The sequence below is a fragment of the Lonchura striata genome, chromosome 8, assembly GCF_046129695.1.
Source record: "Lonchura striata isolate bLonStr1 chromosome 8, bLonStr1.mat, whole genome shotgun sequence".
NCBI classification, from domain to species: Eukaryota; Metazoa; Chordata; class Aves; order Passeriformes; family Estrildidae; genus Lonchura; species Lonchura striata.
Window position 1 is genome coordinate 28,493,882 of NC_134610.1, and position 12,483 is coordinate 28,506,364.

Here is a 12,483-nt window from a genome sequence, read left to right on the forward strand (position 1 = left end):
GTGTAAGGAATTCTGTCCCCTGGGCATGTGTTTTGCCAACAGAAGAAATCTCAGCAGTCCTTAGGTTGAAATGATGTATTGATTCTGTGTAGAGATGAGCTTACTACTTGCTTCTGTGTTAGCTGTCTCTGCTATGTCTGAGATGCCTGTTACCTTCATCTGGAAGTACTAGACCAGCTCAATCATCTTATAGGAATACCAAGAGGAAATCTGCTGCTCACAGTCAATCAAGTATACTCTTGTTACAGTAGTACAGCCAGCCTGACCCATTAATTCCATCATATCTTAATAATCTTGCCTAAAGTGCCTCAGTTATTTCTAATGTGTTGTTAGGGTCAATTCCTTTGAGCTGGCTGGAAAGACTTAATTCACACAGTGACTTTCCAAAATGAAGGACAAACATGAAGAAAGCCACGTGTGTTTTGTTTGCTTATATCCATGCCAGCAGTTCAACTTATTAGTAAGTCATTAAAAGTGCTGTAACTGAGTAAAGCTATTGTAGTTAGCCAAACCACTGTCACTGTTATCAGTAATCTATGTGCTGGTATTCTAGTCTTAACCTTTTCAAAATAGAAAGTTAGATTATATATAGTGTTTGTAAATCAGAAAAGTTATTTGAATAGATTATATCTTGATATTTTCTAATCAAATGTATGCTACAGTATATGTATATAAGATAATTTGTGTGACTTAATGTACTTGTAGCTAAATGCACCAGTTGGTTAAATGAGAAATTGCTGCTCAGACATAGAAGAATAGAGTTGTTGCACTTGCAAGTGGCTGTGAATGAAAGATGGTGGCAGAACTGCTTTAGGGCTGGCAAAGGGCTGTGAAATACGCAGAATCTGATTTCTGTGGAAGATAGTTTTCCTTGACTTTCGTGGTCCATTTGGCTTATTACTCTGTTTTACTTCGGATGTTGTTTCCCCACCTTAACAGGCTCTTTCTGCATAAATCCATTTGTTGGATCTGTTGGAAATGAAACAGACTCGATATTTGTATATTTGATAGCTTTCAAAATATTCCATAAAGTGAAACCTACTGAATTACAGCAGCATAGGATAATACCAATTTTTTTTTTTTTTTTTTTTTTGGCTGGAGTTCTATTGATGATTGTTAGCACTCTTCATAAATTGGGTTCCAGTATCTTGTGTATTTTCCTGCCTGATTTTCAAGTTGGAAGTAGGAATAGGTATAATCCTGAGTCTGAGATCCCAGATGACAAGAGTTTTTCACATCTCCCTCAACACTCCCTTTTCTCAGAGATTGTTTAGCTTTACTGAGGAAAGGAGGGGAAGTCTAACTCCTATTTGGAATTGAAATGCCTTGTGTGCCATTTAATGGATTTAAACTGTTGTCAGGATGTGTGTCTGGATCACGCAGTGATCCTGGACTGGACAACTTCAGCTGTTTGGCAGATTAGGAGTCTAATCCCAATTAGATTTGCCATACAATAAATGGATGGTAATAGGATTGGAACAAGTCTTAGAATTCATCCCATTCTAAGAGAGGATGAATTATCCTCCTTGTCATTCTGAAAAGAACTAGATTTTGTAACAGTCTGAGATGGTTTTTCAGGTAAAATACAACGCTTGTTTGTTGTTACTTTTGGACAAGAAGCTTCTCTTAGGTGAATGTGTAGTTCTGCCACTGTTATCATTTCAGCAGAAACACAGGATAACCCAATATATATATATACTGTTAATTGCATATACAATGATATGTAAATATTACTGAAATATCCTTTATTATGAGTGGGCTGCATTTATAAAACAGCTTTTGGCAAATACATTATAATGTCTCTTACTACTTTTAATTACGTTACAATTCCACTTTAGTCTTCAAATTTTAGATTATCTAGACTATGTGGGAGGAGATCAGGGTACAAATTGTAAGGATTTAGACCTCAGGATGCATTCAAAATAAGAACTATTTATGTGGATCTAATATCATTTTTTAAATAAGCTATCAGAAACAATGAGGAAACAGGGTAAGAACTTAAAATACTAAATGCCACTAACTTTTGGAACAGCAGAAACTTTCTTTGACAGGGAGAGATTTAATGAGAAGCTTTTGGTGATAGCTTTACACCCTGAAATTACTCTGGAAGTCTATAATCTTTTCTGCTTGATGTTATCAAACGTGTTCCTCACAGTCTCATCATGCTGCAATGACATGTGTAGCTAACACTTCATAGAAAGTCTCTATGTGTCTGATAAGGAAAAATTCACATCTTCATTGGAATTACCAAGTGTACCTTGAAACTGAGTAAATTAGTGTTGTCCAAAGCTAATCTTCTTAGTTGTGATTTAAAAGTTGCAGTGGGTCACATTTCAGCAACCTGTTGAACAATGATTGGTTTGGGGGTTTTGATGGGGGGTTTCTTCGTATGTTTTATTTCCAAGAAACCTGCAGTAACTGGAATTTAAGTTAATATTATTTCTGACATTTAGAGTTCTGCCCTGATTTTGGTTTTGAGTAAGCTAATTTATGTAGCAAATCATTCCTTAATATTAATTTGCTATGTTTCAAAACAAATAGATGAATAATGACAAAACTGTAAGCGGTGCAGTACTAATGCATTGTAAAAGGCATAGAGACTGCTGGTATGTCTAAGTGAATTTTTCATCTATAACCTAATTGGACTAACTTTAAAGTCAGTGATTAATAAAATAAACTGTATTGACATTTAACCTCAAAAGCATTCCATATGTCAGTGTTTGATACATCCTATTTTCCATGTGTGTGCCAGTAACAAGTGATGAACTCGCTTGGTGTTCTTCTGAAATCTGATAAGTCTGATCCATCTGACAGCACAGAACAAAGTCTGTTATGTAGCCATTAATAAATGTAAACATTTGAGAAACTTTAATTTGAATCAAGTTATTCCAATATAGGGCTGAGTGTGTTTAGACTTTTGTTATATTTATACTGAGACAAAACCAGCCATATACTGACCTTTAATAGTCTGAGCTATGAAAATGTTTTTGGAAGTGGTTGTAGAGTCTGTACAAAATTGTGCTGTTGTTCTAAGTCACTAAGGTATTAGAAAATTGTTAGTTGTAAAGTAGACTGAATTCTTAGTGCTTATTATCCATTTAATGTTTTCATGGTAAATGTTTCTCAATTTACAGCTTTGACTTTCTGCATCTCTTTGTTTTCTAGGAGATAATCAGTATAGCTTTTGTAAGCATTTAGCACTGTAAAATATAAAATTTTCATCACTGTTCCTTTAGGGGAGACATACTTTTGTCACCAAAGCTGCAAATTGCTGTTGTATAGCCTCTAGGAAATGTGTGACAATGAAGGACAATTCAAAACTAGCCCATTTTTTATTAAAGTACAATTACTACCTTTTTTTTAGAGCCAGAACTTCAAACTGGAATATTAGAATCCATAAAGTCTTAAAAAATTTGAAAACCTTTTGTAAAGACTATACTTTCTGATGTATATTTTTATTTATGGGAGAATGTGTCCAAAGCTTTTAATCAGCTCATCTATCCTCAAAATCAAGTAAAAAGTATGCACTTTGTCTTATTAATAGACACTGCTGCTTTAAGAATGAATTTTAAGCATTTAGAGAGAAAATTCCATAGCTCGTACTTAAGCAAATCTGCCCAGCCCTCAATTTTTCAGGTGTCTAAGCACATAACTGCCTCAAATATGTGCTTAGTGCCTTGTAGGATGAAAATGTGAGCTGTGATATTTTGACTTTATTTTCTTAAGATTTAAAGTTGCTTTCTGCATTCTTAAATGTAGATAGATTTTGCTATTCATGGTGTTGTAAACAAACCTTGTAAGCATTGCCTCTCTACAGTTATTGGCAGCTTGTGCTCTGGATTCTGTAGGACTGTGTGGTGTCAGAGCTGACTGTCTCTAAAAACAAGGAGTGGTGAACATCATCATATTTGTTACTTGTGGCACATCATTGCAGGTCCTCCTTGCAATGCAGCTCTGTCTGCTTTGCAGGGTCCCTGCCCTGTAGTGCCAAGCAGAATGTTCCCACAGCAGTGGGAACTGGGACTGACCTGGAAGTGCAGCAGCTGTGTCCTGTAGACTCATTCTGTTTGTTGAAATACCAGCCAAGACTATTTTTTCCCCCCAACTTAAATAATTTCAGGGTATATCTAAGTATTGAATGTGCAAATGTGTTGATGTTTATTTTTACAAAAGGCTAAGTGCACTATTTTAGGATCAATTCAGGTTTCAGTATTTTCCACCTACTCCACTCTGATTTTGGAAACAGGATTTGAGACTGCAGCACCTGACAGCTGGAATACTTCACAGAAGTCTACAGGTAGTAGACAGGACACATAAAATTAGAGTGCCAGACCAAAACTGAAATTCCTCACTGTGACTTTAACTTGTAGCTTTCTAGAGGAAAAAAAAAAGTGTATATATATACTGTGCCTTAAACCAGTAAATGAAATACACTCTAACTGTAGCCTGTGGACTTCAATAGCCTTATATTTGATTTTTGAAGTTGACCAAAAATATTTGTGTGGATTATACTGAAACTTGATTTTGGGGTAAATGCTTTAAATTGTTTTGAGCCCATTTTACAATTAGAGAAATGAAGATTTAGGACAAGTACCACATATTTTTTGTTTGGAATCACACCAACCAAAGTCAGAAAGCTATAGCTGACCTGAATTTTTCAAGCCTTTCTGTTGTGACCAAAAGAAAAATAAGGAAAACTAGTTGCAGATATCTGTCTCAGCTTTGAAGTCTGTGTGTCTAATTATTTTCAAACGTTTTGCTCTTTAGTCCTCAAAAAAAAAAAAAATCCTCTTAATTTTAGTTTATTTTAGTTTAAGCAAAATACTGTATTTAAGCCATTAAATAGCAAAATCTTCACCAGTGTGAGAAGAAAACTAGACAGAGGCAGGTTGGTTGATTGTGTTAAGGCTCTAGAAATTTTGAATACTAAATTTTACTTTTTAGGATAAACATTCACATGTAAATCCTTGAAAATTCACATGTAGATTCCCCTTTTTGGAGAAAAAGAATTACACTTTTTTTTTTTATCCTAACTCATTAAAGAAAACTAGAAATACTTACGATCTTAAAATCTTGTTCTAGTATAGTAGAAGGATTTCGTTAGTATATTTTTTAATACAAAGAGCTCAGGAAAAGCCACTGGTGGCTTTTCTTGTCTCTAGAGGATTCTTTGTGTGTTGTGAACAAACCCTCCAAATTCTGACTTCCACCCCCCCCCCCCTCACATTAGCACCTCAGAGCACTGAACCTTGGAAAGTGATGCTATCTCAGAGTTTATTGTTGTACTGGGGGTATTTTATTTACTGGGGATCTTTTATTACATGCACACAAACAACTGCCCATCAGCTGGTCACAGAGCTGGTTTGAAGCAATACACAACAGCAAAATTATAAAAAATTTCCTTTCATTGAGCTCCAGCTTCAGTTTGGGTGCCACAGTGCTGCTGCTGAGCACAACATGGAACACACAATCCTTGTGTCTTCCCTGCTGCTTAAACTCATTCCAGTCACCTCACTTTTTATTTTGTGATGTTTCAGCACTCCTAGCCATTGGTGATTTTCTAGCCACTGGAACTCTAGTACTGAAACCCTTAAGAAGGTAGAACTACCTTTAAGGCCTTTATGTATGATGATAACTCGAGATAAACTGTGTAACTTGATTCCCTACTGACCTTTTAATTGTTTTTTTCAAGCACGAAGACAGAATAATGTTGGCCAAAATACCGGGTTTGGGTGATTAGTGGGGATGGAAGGATTTGTTGGTTGTAAAAGGACTTAAAACTTTGAGGAAAACCTTATAATTTCTCAAGCAGTCTGTCGTAGAAGTTTTTAACTCTTCCTCTGTTTTCAGTTCTTATGTACTACCATAAATCTGATGGACATGAACTTAGTATTTACAGGTTTTTAGAGATGCTGGCAGGATCGTATCTATAAATGTTTGAATAATGCTATAGCAAATTATTGTGCTTATAAAAATGTTTATAACTTAAGTTCTTACAGATCATGTCATATATCATAAATTTTGGCAAAGTCCCTGTCTTGTGAGATGCTGAGAAGACCTTGGAGAAGAGGTATTTTCAGATGATGATGTAATTGCTGAAGGTGAAATGTCATTGCCTTTAAAAACTGCATTTAGATACTTTTTTGTTGTAGTTGAGGGCAACTTGATTGCAAGCTACTCTGGGATGTTCCTGTTTTGTTTGGTGGTTTCCCTGGCTGCAGAGTGTACTTAAATTTTTTTTTTTTTTTTTTTTTTTTTTTTTTTTTTTTTTTTTGTGGTCTATTTTTTTTTACTGTAGTGTGCATGACTTTAAGTACATTGTATAGCAAACCCCCTCTTCTGAATATTTTTGTATGGTATTCCAACATGCTTGCATTGGTACAAATGGTTGTAATTCACAAGAAGTGCCACTTGCCAATGCTGCTCTGTGATGTGTTGTGTTACCTGTACTGCTGTTGTACAAACACGCTGATGAGTGTTGTGAGCAATGTTTGCCTTTAGTCTTGGCTCAGGTACTCGTGTGGAGCAGTTTGGTGCTTTTCCTTCTGACTTGTAATACTTGGGATTCTAAGCAGAAAATAAAGTAGTAAACAAAAAGCCTTGTGGTTGGAGCAGTGCTTTAAAAGGTGCTTCTTTCACACCTCAATGCAAGAAAGAGAGTTTGATAGATAGGATGAAGCTTGGCTCAGCATCTTAACTCCAGCACCTTAGTCTTCATGAATAGGAAATTCAATAAAATCAAAGTGTTTGCTCAATCATACAGTTTATATAGAGCATCATATGTATAAAACTTGTTCTCAGCTAAATTAGTATATTTCATATTATTATATTTTAGAGGTGAATTGCACGGAACTTAGCAAGCAATGCTATCAGCATTTTCATCTTCATGGCAATTTAATTCAAACATACATGAACATTACTTCCTGTGCCATAAAGGCTATATAAAAGGCATAAAGGCAGCACCCTGACATCTAGCTTTGACAGCATTTATTAAACTTAGCTACTGTCCTCAAAAGTGAGGATGCAATTCAATTCAGTCAGTGTAAGTATACTAATATTATTTTAATATGACTGTGTTCTGCTTATATTTGACTTTCTCTGAAGGAAATAATTGAAATTACTAAAAAAAGACCAACCCACACATTAAAATGAGCTCTAGGTCTAAACAGACTTTTTAGCTCCAATAGTTGCTCAGAGCTTCAGCTCACAGGAAGCAACAATACAAACATGTAAGGATTTTTCTTTTAGACAGCTCACAGAACATACATGCTAATTGAGTCTCTTACATATCTGCATGCTTCATCAGTCACCCAAATTGCCTGAGTTCCTCCACTAATAAAGCTTGTTTCATACTTGCAGGTGGCTTCAGTATGTTTTACAAGTTGAATATACTGCATTTCCCCAGTTCTTTGTAAAGAAATCAAAGCAATAAATTAACTGAGGGGGGAAAGAGGTAGAAGAAAACAGCCAGCTCTTCTGGCTTTTTTTTTTTCCCTCGTCCTCTTTCCAAAACTAAAGAAGGAACTAAATTCTAACTGTAAATCTTGTAAATCAAACTGTCAGTCTTGTCTTTCCCCTTTCTGTCATTTTCTCTACAGGAGCATATTTCTACTTCTAGCTGAAATAAGTATCTACCTAGAAGACCAACAAAGAGAGTTCCCTTATGCTGGGACTTGCCTTTTTCAAGTTATTCTGGTGCTACTGCTCTGTTCTTGATGAGATCACTATCTGGAAGTTGAGTGTTATGAAACATAATTGATGGGGCTTGATGGGTTTTCTTTTTTGTGGTAATGATTTTTTTTAAAATCCAAATACGCAGAATAATAAACAAGCTGGATAAATTATCTTGATTTTTTTACATACTACTATAGTCACGAGAATTAACACTGCTGGGATTTTGTTTACTGTGTTGCTAATGATGTTTGGATGTCCAAAACATCACCTTCCTGGAAGGGTTGTGGCAGATTTTTATTTTGCTTTCAAAATTTAAACCAAAGAAAAATGTAAAGCTTCTAGTCAGACATAAACATCTACACTCTGGAGTAAGGTGATGGTCAAATATTTTTAATTTTAACATGTCTATTTAGGGATATATTTTTTATGTGATATTAAACCATGTATCATCTGCATAGCAGAGAGAGAGTGCAGTGAAATAAAAAAATATGAGCAGCTTTGATATGAAGAACGCTATGCACTAAGGCCAACGTAAATTAGCAGAGTCCTCCTTGCAGCCCTTGTCTCAGTTTCTAATGTGACAGGCGGATATTAACTGCTGATAAAATCAGGGAAGGAAAGCAATGCTTCCATTAAAATGTTATGATTTTGGACTTTTCCCTCTCTTTTTCCAGCATCAAGAGAGGGATCCATATCTCATTTGCTTGAAAACCATTAGTCACCAGGCTAGAGATATGGCTAATTACTTTTAACTAAAAATAATATTTTGATAAAGCTGTGCCATTTCTCCTGGGAATTGTTTTAAACTTCCTGTATGCCTACTACCAATTTTCTGCAATATGGCTTGGGAGGAATTTGTACTGCACTGTTCGATAGCAACAGGTCTGAAGAGTATCAAGGATGAAATTCTCAAGGGTCTTTATGTCGTGGTTGGAAATGGAATCATTACTGTATTTTTGAACTCCTGCTAACGTCATTGACACCCACCTACATTCTACTAGAAATATAAGTGCAGAGATCAGGTTGTTCACAGATTACTAGGAGACCAACCAAGAAGGGGCAAGCCAAAGCCAAATTCCCTGGTAAGCTCTATTTTAAAGAGAGGGAGAATTCCTTTTCTCCCCGAGTCAAGTTGTGAAATGGATCTCTAGTATGTTAGACCAGGCTGTATTAAATACCATTGCACTTACTATTATATGTAGTAAAATGTAATGCAGTTTTAAAAAACTGAGCTGTCTGGATCTTGGGCCATATTTTTGCATTCTCCTTGGAGTACATAGAGTTCTGGTGCTGTATTAGCCACTGAAAATGGCTTTATGTAATAAATGTAAACTTACAAATGTAATATGTTGTGCTGAGTATTCTACTGGTCCCTCAGAAGAGAGTCCAGTGTCTAGAAATAGCTTTGGTGTGGGAAACACTTGTTTAGAATAATTTTTTCTTCTAAGTACCTTAGGACTATGAAAACAAAGAGTTGATAGCACATGGATGTAATCTGCAGTGGGCAGACTTTCCTTGGATTCACATGATCAGTGACAGCTCTGTAGGATTTAAGTAGTATGTCTGTTTGCCCTTCTTACAGACACTCTGTTCATCTCCAGCATGTGGAAAGTGCTGCTCCTGGGTCTGTACATGGTATTGGCTGTGAGAGGATTGGCAAAGGGTGCTTCTTTCCAGCCAGAAGATAAATGGAAGCCTCTTGATAACCCCAGAAACAGGGACCTGGTAAGGAAATGTTTCAAGAAAGAAAGCTGAAGTTCTGTGTGGTTTTTTGTTTTCCATTAAGAGACTCCTTATCGTCTAAATTTAAAGGCAAGTGGGGCCCATTAGATGTAAAATTAGGAGCAGTGCACTTTGTATGGTCAATAACAATTTCTCAGTCAAGATGTACCCCTTCACTGAAGAGACATTCTCAGAGCACAGTAGTGCATAAAACATGCTTATATCTCCATCCAGCAGCTTTCATTTTTAAGAAATTATTTTGATTATACAGCCACTTGTTTTATGAAACAGAAGAGGAATGATTACCGTGTTTCTTTCCAATGTGTGCTCTGATTGCATGTTACTTCATCTCATGGAAGTACAAATAAGTCTGCATCTGACAGCTATGAAAATACCACTCAGAGAACATTTACACAATCTTAAAAAGAATTTGTGAAGGAAAGGAATCATTTCTTTGTAATATTTCCTCAGTGTTTTAAGAAGCTTTAATTTCCCCCTGGAAGTGATTGTAAGGGGACAGTTCAATTCATTTGCCCGTTGTTGCTGACTCTGACCAAAATGTTTACAGAAGTGTCCTGTTTGCTCTCAGCAGGGCTTTGCCTGTGCCTGTTTTACAAGGGTGCAGTTATCTCACAGCCCCTGTGGTTCAGTGGGGAGCACAAATGAGCAGGACACTGTTGCTGCTCTTCTGACATCAGATGCACAAGCCATGGATGGAGTGGGCATGTCTGAATTAGGTTACCTGCACTGTATCAGGTTATGATCAGAATAGAGGATTTCATCCCACAGAAGAATAAATACTACAGCTAATGTGTCAGTAGAAATAATTAATCTCCATGGGTCATGCTCTATTTATTTTCACATCCATGGTCTGTTCAGTTTTTCAGAACACTCCAGGCTTACTTCTCGGGCAGGGGTCTCGATCTCAGAAAGTTCCCAGCTACTTTCACTGTGAACAATGAAGGACCAAGGCTCTACTCAGATCCTATTGCTTCTGCATTTGCAGATTATGAAGAAAAGAAAAAATCCTTTCAGAACTACTTCAAAGACTGAAAGATTCTGCTGATGAAGGTAAAAGAGGGTGCCTTGTCCTCTAATGTTGTTATGTGTAACCAAGAAAGATTCTGACTGAAGTATAAAAGTAACCTCTTTCTCAGAAGGAATTAAAAATGTAGTACCTTAACCCTTGCCTGAAGTGGGGTTTAAAATTCTTGAGGCAGAGATTTATGAGGTCGTTACTACTTGGATAAAATAACACATGGTACTTGTGAGGAGGAGTAAACAGACCATGATTTTTTTCTTTTTTCTCCCCTCTGTCATATGGAGGAGAATTCTGAAAATGTAGATAATAGGGGATGCAGGTTTTATGGAAGGAATTGAAAAGAGTAAGATTACAAATTGAGATTAATTAATGGTTTCTTGTGATATATGTATATTAAGAAAATTAATTTAGGCATAAGTTATTGCACTAAGAAAGCATACATTATCTTTTACATTCATGGGAAATACTGTTTTCTTCTGGTTTATAAATAGCTGAGAATTTCAATAAGATTTAAATCAAAGCATTTTGGTGATTTACTCAGTATCTTAAAGTGGTTAATTTGTAATCAATATTCAGCTTTGGATTTCCAGCTCTGTCCTGTTCTTGGCCTGCTTAACACTTGTCTGTTTATAATCAAAATCAAAGCTTTATTCTTAATATGAACCATAATAAAGATTGCATTCAAATTTTAATACTAAATTCTCTTTTTGCTGAGTTATTATATCAGGAAAAATAGAATCAGCACAGAATCTGTATTTTGTGTGCATAAAATAAAATGAAAAGGGAATTCAGAAGGGATGCTCTCCTGTAAGTCACAGCAGCAGTGAGAAAATGACTGGTGGAAGTTTTGTCCTGCATAATTCAGAATGGTCATGGCAGTGCTTGTCAGTGTTCAGAACTGTTTTATGGGAACAGAGGTTCAGCCAGTGTTTTCTTGTCTTGGTTTGGATCATACCTTGGTTGCATATATAATACAGAAATATTAGTCTCACTATTCGTATTTTTTTTGGTCTTTTTTAGGCATTGACTTCAGAACTCCATGCCAAATGGAAACCTTCACAGCAAAATTTTACTGCTTTGACTTTTTACCTGTTAGCTGACAATTCCAAAGTCTCTTCACTGTCACCGTTTCTGCCGATGGAATGTGGTGTCCTGCTGCAATGAGCATTATTCTGTCTATTGACAAATGCGTGCTCTTCAGCTACTGCAGTCTGTGAGCAGAATTGTGCTTAAGCGTGAATAAATGAGGAGTGCAACAGCCACTGCCAAGCGTCTTTGTTCAAAGCTGGGAAATAAACATTCCCTTTCAGATTAATATCAGATTAATAGCAGAGCTGCCCCAAGGTGTTCTGTGACAAGTTTTCCGATGCTCTGTGGGTACAACCCCTTTCTTGGTGGCCTGTGGCTGCGTGTGCCGCACCCTGCCCTGGTCAGCAGTGCCCCATCGCTCTGTGTTGGAGTTAAAGCCGCTCGGCGGTGAAGCTGCCGGGGAGCAGAGGCGGCCGGAGGAGCGGAGGCGGCCGGAGGAGCGGAGGCGGCCGGAGGGGCAGAGGCGGCCGGAGGGGCAGAGGCGGCCGGGGCAGCGGAGGCGGCCGGGGGAGCGGAGGCGGCCGGGGGAGCAGAGGCGGCCGGAGGGGCAGAGGCGGCCGGAGGGGCAGAGGCGGCCGGGGCAGCGGAGGCGGCCGGGGGAGCGGAGGCGGCCGGGGGAGCAGAGGCGGCCGGAGGGGCAGGGGCGGCCGGAGGGGCAGGGGCGGCCGGGGCGGCAGAGGCGGCTGGAGGGGCAGAGGCGGCCGGAGGGGCAGAGGCGGCCGGAGGGGCAGGGGCGGCCGGAGGGGCAGAGGCGGCCGGGGCAGCAGAGGCGGCCGGGGGAGCAGAGGCGGCCGGAGGGGCAGAGGCGGCCGGGGGAGCAGAGGCGGCCGGGGGAGCAGAGGCGGCCGGGGAAGCACAGGCGGCTGGAGGAGCAGAGGCGGCCGGGCAGCAGAGGCGGCTGGAGGAGCAGAGGCGGCCGGGCAGCAGAAGCCGCCGCGCCCGGCGCCCGCCCCTCG

The 12,483-nt window shown here is 38.6% G+C and overlaps 1 long non-coding RNA gene across 1 annotated transcript; it reads left to right on the forward strand.

Annotated features, from left to right (window-relative positions):
• The first annotated feature begins 9,323 nt into the window (after positions 1-9,323).
• Positions 9,324-11,475, forward strand: LOC116183853 (uncharacterized). The gene is made up of 3 exons (XR_004148545.2): positions 9,324-9,399; positions 10,403-10,467; positions 11,459-11,475. It is a non-coding gene; the product is annotated as an uncharacterized LOC116183853 (long non-coding RNA).
• The last annotated feature ends 1,008 nt before the right edge of the window (positions 11,476-12,483 follow it).